Source organism: Camellia sinensis, chromosome 5, assembly GCF_055761805.1.
Source record: "Camellia sinensis isolate YWXY chromosome 5, ASM5576180v1, whole genome shotgun sequence".
NCBI classification, from domain to species: Eukaryota; Viridiplantae; Streptophyta; class Magnoliopsida; order Ericales; family Theaceae; genus Camellia; species Camellia sinensis.
The window spans coordinates 89913620-89923735 of NC_138965.1; positions in this window are offsets into that span (position 1 = coordinate 89913620).

Genomic DNA, 10116 nt, shown 5'->3' on the forward strand with positions numbered 1-10116 from the left:
TATGCTCTTTAACTGCTTAATTCTGACATAATGTATACTGTAGTTGATTGTAAACATACGTGCAACTGATATCTGTTTGAGACTGACACATGCACACACACTGCACTGGCTTTGAATCACCCAAACACACGGCACACACTGTATTTCACTACATACACACTGGTACCTGGTATTGGCTTGAGTCTGAAAATATGCACGCATGCCGTATTTGCCCTGGACCACTCAAACATGCTGACACATCACACGTTGTAGTTCACTGTAAGCACACCGGCACCCAATGTCTGTTCGAATTTGAAAACATGCACGCATGTTGTATACTTGTATGCTTCTTAAACTGCATTTTGAATATTGCCTTGCAATTGTTGTTTTTCGATTACAGGGGGATTCCCATACCATCCGCGGGTATGGGAACACCGTTGCTCGGGACTGGTACCTCGAGCTGCCAGACGCGGTTCATGACATCGTCAACGAGGCCGGTTTCGGCATTTTCTGCAGGGGGCTCTCTCGACTGACTACCTGCAGGCCCTTGCTCGCTGCTCTAGCGGAGAGGTGGTGGGATACCACCAACTCCTTCCACTTCTCCGTCGTAGGGGACATGACGATGACCCCTTACGACTTCTCGATGCTTACTCGCATTGGGGTAGGGGGTGACCCGATCCCCTTCGACACGGATATGGATGAGTGGGACGCTGCCCAGCTGTACCTACTCGGCACTCAGCCTCCCCTCGCTCGAGTGGGGTTCGTCAGGTATTCCTGGTTCGAGAGCCACTTTCGGGTCCAGCCGGCCTTGGCAGAGGAGGCTCAGATGTCCCCAGAGGAGGTGGACCAGTATGCCCGGGGCTTCATCATGTTCCTCTTCGGGACGACTCTCTTTGCCGACCGGGCGAACACCGTGCCCTTATGCCTGTGGAGCACACTGGTGGACGTCAGGCAGATCCGCCATTACGACTGGGGTGGCGCAGGCTTGGCCACATTGTATGGTTATATGAGCTCTTCTTCTCGCCTCAGCGGACAGCTCCTTGGTGGCTACTGGCGATCTTGGGAGGTACGTCTTCTTCCCATTTTACATTCATGCCTTCTGCTTTCTGTATTCTGTTCACTGCACATATACTGTACACTGCCCCACACCGACTGTACACTGCACACCCGGCACACATATACTCTGCTTTACACAAACTGTGTACTGCACACACTGTAGACTCTGCACAATACACTGCACAACACACGGTTCTGCTATTTTGCTTTATTCTGTAATCTGCCTTATCTGATGGTCATGCTGATATCAGTTCTGCAGTTGTGGGTGTATGCCTACTTTCCTAGGCTTGCTCCAGTACCCGATGAGGAGATCCCACTCGGCGTCCCCTTCTCTCATCGCTTCGATGTACGATGCGTGCGGAGACCACGGGAGTCTTTTATTTTCTTCCGCCGATACTTCGACACCATCACCGCCACGGAGGTATGTTCAACTTTAGAGTTTATTTTTTGGCTTTGCTTCGCACCGTATATTTTCAATAACAGATAGATAATAAACTGCATTTCATTTTCAGATCACCTGGCAGCCCTGGGCTCCGTTGCCGGCCGTGGTGAGGGATCACTATGAGGGCTCAGGGGAGACTGCCCGTTGTCGGATTTTGTTGGAGGGCCCGGTCTGTCGGGTTTGGTACCTGGGCGAGCGCTTCTTGCGTCAGACCCTGGGTTTACCGGAGCAGATAGTGCTGGGTCCGCCTCCTTCCCATATGAGAGATACAGAGAGGTTCATCGCCCAGGAGATGAGGGACTTCACCGTCGGCTGGGGAGTAGAGCATCACAGAGGCGAGGGCGACTACGCAGAGTACGTCCGGACCTACATTATGCGACCCTTGAGCGATGGTTGCCGAGTTGAGGGGGGGAGGCCAGCGGCGCCAGTAGCTGGAGTGGGAGCTGGGGCTGGAGCGGGCACGTCGAGGAGGGCTCGAGTGCATGGCAGGAGCGGAGCTCGGGGGGGACGAGGGACTGGCTGGCCTGCCCTGCCCACCGTACTGTCATATAGAGGGCAGGATGGGGCGACCTACCAGATCCCTTTTGCTCCTCCCCCGATTGGTCATGAGTTAGCCGGCATCCCCGACTTGCCTCCGGTATGTATTACTTCATTTTGCATCTTGCATTTGCATTTCATTTCAGTTTATTTGATATTCCGCGGAATACTGATGCATCTTGTACTCTTGCAAGCGTCCTCCGAGTACACCCGGCAGTCCGTGGAGTTGAATGCCTCCATGATGGGGATGCTGCAGCGGACCTTCGACCTTCTGGCCCTCTACAGTATTCCGGTATGTTCTTCTAACAATGGCCTCAAATCATTCATAAGCTGATTCGTGTAATCTGATGCATGACACAACACCTGACACACTGATCTCACAGCATCTGATATACTGCATACACTGCATTTATACATTACAGTCTGCACTGATAAACTGCTCACGGCATTCACACTGTACCCATACACTGCATTCTACACTAATAAACTGCTCACGGCATTCACACTGTACCCATACACTGCATTCTGCACTGATGCACTGCTCACATTATTCTGATGTATTTGCCCTTTGTGATTTTCAGCCTCCCTTCCAGATCCCTCCGGTGGGTGGTGCTCCGGCTGGGCCTTCTATTCCTGCTCGAGGAGGGCGTGGAGACACTGCACGTCCCCGTACCAGGGGAGGGCGTACTCATGTCGGGAGTAGTTCTCGGGCGCCGACCCCTGATGATGATGATGATGACGATGACGAGTCCGAGGCAGAGGCAGAGGCCGGGTCATCTGAGGAGATTGGAGATGACTCAGACTCAGGCTCAGATGACAATGCTGATGACGATGCCCCTGGACCTTCGTCCAGGAAGAGGGTGAGGACAGATCCCCGGGCCCGAGACTACTGATGATGATCCAGATTGTTGCTTTTCTTCTTTTTTGTACTTTTTTCTTTTTGTTGGTAGTTAGGATACTTTATACTACCACAGGCAGATTTTTGTTTCCAAAACTTATGTATTTGAAAAGATGATGAAATGAAACAGGCTTTTTATCTGAAAAAGTGTTTACATCCGTATATCTTTACATTTCATACTTTGCATTGCATCACACCATATTACACCTCAATGTAAATGAAATTGATTGGTTGTCTGAAAATTGAACACTTGCACTGTAATAATCAGATAACTAAACAGCCAATAGCAAAATAGCCTAAGCGACCCACTGCCTGATTCTGGACACACAGCCCTTACTCTACTGGGGATTAATCTGCATACAACCCGTAGCTCAGCATTTGGTTTATTTTACACACAGCAAATCCTGAACAAACAGCCCAATCTGACAAGACGGACTACGGAGGTGAAACCAGCTGGAGTTGAAACACGCTCAGATGCCCCGAATTTTTTCTTCTTCTTTTGCTTCGCACCGATGTAGAGAATGGTACAGCATTCTGAGCATAAACGATTTTCGAAACAAAAAAGCATTTTCAACCGGGGTATCGAGCCTACAACTGAACACAGCGGGAAGAACTCAGACAAAAAGGGTACGCGACCTAAACACAATGAGACAAGCTCGGGAGAGACCTAAAACAAAGGTTGAGGTAAACAAAACAAAGGACACGACATACAGACGCGTTTAACGAAGACAGGGGACCTCAAATCACGAGGAGCCAGTTTCTCTGGGTATTGTTTCCAACCCTTTCCTCATTTGTGATTCTCACATCACTCTGGCACTCAAGCTCGGTTTTTCTCTCAAAACCCTTTTCCTCACTTTTTCTCTCAACTTACACCTCTCTATTCTTTATTCTCTCATTTTTCGTCCCTCCCCAGGGTGATTAATGAATGAATAGGAAGTTGCGGGTTCATGCCCGATGCCGTTAGCTCACAGCTATTTCTTCTGGTGGGTAGAATGCCCTCCTGGCAAGTATGTTGACGACGGGGGGAAAGACAGAAAGCCTGACTCAACTGTGCCCCTAGTTCATCATTTTGACCATTTTTCGTTTTGGTTTTCTACTAAAACAGTTTTGATCAAGACGAGAGTCGAATTAACGTACTTGTTCGATTTTTGATTTGGAAACCATGCAAGTCAGGCTGTAAGCACTGAAAATTTTCCTTTTTGGGTCCAAGAAAATGGTCCAGTTTTAGAAAATGGAATAGTTTTCGAGAAAATAGTCAACCTCAGTAAAAATTTTCAAAAACTATTTTGCAAACAGTCAATGCTCACCGAGCATGGAACTTACTCTTGGAGATGCGCAACCTCGGATCGGAGACAATGGAAAATTGCCCCTGGCTTGAAGGACGCTGCACGGCAACGGAAAGTTGCCCCTGGTTTGAACGGCGGCTCACGGCAACGGAAAGTTGCCCCTTCTTTGGATGATGCCGCAGCATATTGTAAACAGTCCCTACCAGTGATGATCACAACCGGACTTTCTCGGATACAGAGAAGACGAAGATGGTCAAAACCAATATATGGACACAGTCACTTTGAAGGTGTTGGCGACTGGACTTTGGGATGAAATCGAAACTATTGTATGGACCGAGACGCTTATGAAAGCGTTGGGGGCTGGACTTCAGAATGAAGTTGCCTACGTATCGCAAACATGGGAATCAAGCCTTACGTAGTTCCGGTTAAGGTACACTCGGGTATTTTAACCTTCACTTTTCAGGCTCTAACTTTTGCCAAGGTGCCTGATGCGGGTTTTCAACCTTGCGAGCTTCTTTTCATTTTCCTTTTCTATTCATTTCTTTTTCTTCTTTCTTCTTTTTTTTCACATTCTTTGCTGTTCTTTTCTTTTTTGTATTTTTTTGCTTTTCTTTTCTTTTTTTGTATTTTTCTCTTGCTCTAACTTTTGCCTGGGTCGCCCTTCCGGGTTTTCGACCCAGCGAGCCTCTCAAAGGGTAAAAGTGTAGCAAGTCCATGCCAAATGGTTTTTGAAGTTGAAGCCTCTCTATATCTAGGAGAACGGCTGTTGCAATGATTTGTAGGAGAATACATCATGGCTGCTCTACGAACTTCTTCTGGTGAGATCTAATCTTTTTGACTCGGCTTTAGTGCCTCTTGCTCGAGGGTTGCTTCAAAACTGGCCACACGGGCCTTGCATGACGTTTGACCGTTGAACTTTCTGAACGGGTTCAAGGTTCGAAACGGACGGGTTGAATCTTGAGGCTGAGAGCGATCCTAGGCTGCATAATCTCAAGAGCGGTTCCACACAGGTCATCACAGGGCTGTGTAAAACATTTGTTTTTGAAAGTTTTTAAGAAAGCGACAAATCGCTCGTGCTGAAGATAGTGTGGAACCAATCTGGATCAAGCCAGGGTCCTTCCCAGTACTTACGCTGACAAGCATGGTCTCATTCATTAAGGGCTTAGCATGCCTCTCTTTCTCTCAAAATGATCAAAATTTTGCAAAACCCGAGGAATTCCTTTCTCTTTGTTTTCACCGTAGTGTTAAAGAAGTTTTGAAAAACATAGGTCAATGCAATGAGTTCGGCACGCAGGAGAGCAGGCGAGATGTACTGTCAGTCCATTCAAATCCTCTGGCACAACTAACTTACGCTGGAAGCAAGCATGAAAATGAGATAGCCACCGCTGTTTCATTCAGATTTGTTGGTATAACTGGCCCCTTGGCAGAAACAAACTCAAAAACAAAAACGGGTAATTACAAGACAAAATGGTGTTCGAGGCAACAACCCCGGAATCACCTGGTATTCTATACAAAGGGGACTGACTCGCTACAACAAGACAGACCCTTAAGCAAAAAGACTGACTCCAGACAAAGAGACAGACTCAAAACAAAAGACTGACTCGATACCCAAGCCAGAATTTACAAAACTGGCGTTCCCAGATGCTCAAAAATGCGTGCCAGACGCCATATCCAAAATATACCGAATGCCGCCCGCAGGTGGTTCACTTTCTGATTACATACTTGCAGTATCTGCGTCCTCAAAATCCAATAACTGGGTGGTAACGGACTTCGCTGAGGTGGGCGGGAGGATAACCTCGTTGTCAATCAAATCTTGCACCTCATGACGGAGGCGGAAACAATTGTCGGTTGCATGGCCTGTCTGCTAGTGATACGCGCAGTACTGAGCAGCATCATGCGTAGCAGGGAGATTCTTCGGGAGAGGTCGAGGCTCCAAGGGTTTAAGGTGCCCCCTCTCGGCAAGGATCTGAAGTGCCTTAGACAGAGGCATGTAGAGAGCATGAAAGACCCTGCGCCCTCGGGGCAGGTATTTTGAAGTCTGAACGTTCTTACTAGACGCACAAGCGAAAGGGTCGGCAGGTGCCACCTTGGCTTTCTGATCTTTCTCGAGTGCAGGGCTGGGAATAGGAGGAACTGTTCTGGCATGACGGGGCCTATCCCGATTTTCTGACTGACTTGAACTACCCTCAGGTGGAGTGAGGAAAGCATCCTCCACAGTTTTTGCCACAACTGCAGATATCTGTTGCTTATTCATCCCCCCGGCTTTCAAAGCCTCGCCTGCCCACAGCAGTTATTCAATGGGATCGGCATCTGCCTTCCTTTTCCTCTGACCCAGCCTGATCGAGGGTTTGGGTTGATGTCGATATGTCATTACCATAGCTGGAGGCCATCTCTGGTTGGCTAAGTTCAATCACAATTCGCCCCAACAACGGGGGCTCCTGGGGTACAAAACTCCCGGCATATGGTGCGGCTGGAGGTGAAGCTGACATTCCGTAGGCGAGATCCGCCACAGACCTCTGGAGATCACCTATCATCCCCATTAGTTCAAATGTAGTAGGCTCGCGAGCCTGGTATAGCTGGGGGGCCCAGACCGGGTGCGCAACAGGCGACCTGGGTGGATGTGACATGTCAATGTTGGTCTCACTTTGCAGAGTGATCCCTTGATCTAACGCAGCTGTCATAACCACGATCTCTTCTGAATTCTGCGTCGTCATAAGTCCTCCCTCAATCAAAGGGGAACACTAGCTATTCTGTACCAATTCTTTGGATACTCTGAACTGAAAGGAAAAACAAACAGCATTTCAACCTAAACAGATCAACCACAGGTGTAGCCGAACAACTGCACTCTATTGCTGATCACTGTTCCACAGAATCACTGTTCCCAAAACTGAATCTGATACCCGCAGATAACTGATTCTCATAAACTGATACTGATGCCCTCAGGTCTGATACTCAAACTTGCAAACTGATATGTACGTTCCTGCAGAGATACACTCTAAAAGCACATAGCAAGTAAAGAGAGCCAAAACACCCCTATGTTGGGGTAGGGTTTCCCTGTCCTATTTTGTCAGGAGCTAGGGTTCCACTATGCATGTAGCAGTTTCAAACAACCTATAATCGGGTAAGCAACCTGTCCTAGCTTGGAATGGTCACTATGGATCCAAATATGCACTAGGTCGAATGGTCGAAAAGGGTGCCCTGGTAAAACCGGGGTTTGTGTTCCCATACTGTCAGAGCCCATAACCGGTCAGCCTTATGGTCATGCCATGACAAGACAAGCCTCCGGCAAACCGTTCAGGAATGGCAGATGGCAAACATTGTGTTCCTAGGCGCACCAATGCACATGCAATGCAAAGAGACACATAAATGAAATCAAAACAGGATATCACGAGTTCGAGTCAAGCTCTCTAAAGTCCCCAGCAGAGTCACCAGAAACTGTAGACGTGTCCGCGTGGGGGGGCCCTCACTACAGTTCGGACTCGATTTGTTGTCACGGTTCTTAATCTGAACCAAAGAGTCCAAATCCGACAAATTGTTTTGAGAAACAGATTTTTGAAAAGAAGTGCCAAACATGGACTGCTTTGCCAGATACAGAGTCGCCACCTAAATATTTTAAAATGGGGGAATTTAGGAAACCCTGACTCGGTGCCAAAGGCCACGTGTCCATCATTACCAAAGTTGCCTTGGCTCAGGAGCTTGGGTACGATCGGGGAAGGTCAGCTATGAGCACCCCCTCTCGCCCGATCCGAAGATCGGCCTTTACTAACCGTGATGTCCAGTTTTGAAAACGTTATGTGTTCTTATTCCATTTATTAGTCTAGAATTACTATGTTATACGCACAGCATACAAGTATAGACTAGATTGCCTAATTTGGAAGTAAGCATTGCATATCCGTTTGTCTTGAAAAACACTTCGGAATTTGCTACTCGCAAGTAAGCTAAAACACGGATTTCAACGAGCTATTCCAACTCAGACAATCCAACCTTCACCCACAGGCATCCAAACAGTTTATCACATAAGCATCTAGCCACATGGTAAGCATACTGTCATGGTAGCATTCACACGTATGCGATATGCTAAAGCATTAAAATACTTACATAGTACTCCACGCCAAAACAAAGAACTCGTTAGCAAACATGCATGATCCAAGTCCATGTTTAAATGTCTAATGCAACGCATACAAAATGCAATTCGAACAGGCTCGGCTAACCTAAACATGGCATGTGAAATGCAATCAATTGATGCACGTATTCAATTTGGAATTGAAATACAAATGCAGTTAGCATGATGTACCGAGCCCGGTGCATGCAAGACAAATGTATGGATGCACGCATGCATAGTGTAGACGTCCCCGAACGCCCCGGGAGGAACGAGCTCCCGTTCTGTTCATTTGGGGTCACTACAGCTCAGGACTCTCAATTTTGTCACGGTTCTAAGTCTGAACCAAAGAGTCCAAATCCGGCAAATCGTTTTGAGAAAAACAGATTTTTGAAAGAAGTGCCAAACATGGACTGCTTTGCCAGATACAAAGTCACCACCTAAATGTTTTTTTAATGGGAAATTTAGGAAACCCTGACTCGGAGCCAAAGGCCACGTGTCCGTCATCACCAAAGTTGCCTCGGCTCGGGAACTTGGGTACGATTGGGGAAGGTCACTTCGTGAGCACCCCCGCTCGTCCGATCAAAGATCGGCCTCTACTAACCGTGATATCTATTTTTGAAAACTTTGTGTGTTCTTATTCCGGTTATTAGCCTAGGTTACTATGTGATGCACGCAGCATATAAGTATAGACTAGGTCGCCCGAATTGGAACAAAACATTTCATGCTTGTTTATTTGAAAGATGGTTTGCTACTCGCAAGTAGGCTTAAAATGCAGATTTTGCCACCCGCAGGTGGGCTTAGAAAAGGTGGTTTTGCCACTATCTAGTGGGCTTAAAACATTTGATGATTTATTCCAATCCAACTAACCCAACCTTCACCCACAGGCATTCAGGCAGTTATATCACATAAGCAATTAGCCTCATGGTAAGCATGCTATTCATGGCAGTCAGTCACACGCATGCAAGGATGCTAAAGCATAAAACTTACCGGGTACTCCAAGCCAAAACAGAAACTCATTAGAAATCATGCATGAATCCTAAGTATACAGAAATGCCTAATGCAACACATGCAAAATGCAACTATAGCAGGCTCGGCTATTCTAAACATGGCATATGAGATGCTACAACTATCATGTATTCTATAGCGACCCCGGCCATCTCCCATTTGATTATTGTATCCAGACTGAGGTTCCGTAGATTCTGTCATTGTATAATGGTTATTGTTGTCCCTTATTTTCTCATTTGGAATTATAGAATGTGTTGGGCAGGTTTGTTTCCGGTTGGTTGGGTTTAGAAATCAAGTGTTGCTGTCCAGTATTTTGGATCTTCGCTCGAGCGAGGAGTTTGTCGCTCGAGCGAGCTGTTGTTTTGGTTCTTCGCTCGAGCCGGGGTTTGATAGCTCGAGCGAGAGTTTGTGTCTGGTTTGGACCTGTAGCTTTGCATTCTTGGCTCGAGCGAGCTTTTCTTCGCTCGAGCGAGTTAGTTTGTTCTTCGCTCGAGCAATAGTTCCTTCGCTCGAGCGTGTGTCTGGTTACAGACCTGAGGGTTTGAGTTCTTCGCTCGATCGAGCTTTCTTTCGCTCGAGCGAGCTTTTGGGTTATTGGCTCGAGCAAGGTTTCCTTGGCTCGAGCGTAGTTTCTTTGTGTCTGGTCGCTCGAGCGACCATGTCTTCGCTCGAGCGAGCCTGTCCAGTTTATATACACAGCAGCGGGTTTTGATCAGTCCTTTTGATCTTCTTTTGATTCCAAACCCTAGGTCCGACCTCTCTCTCTCCCTACTCACATTCTCTCTTAGATTTGATCCACTTAGGGAGTGTT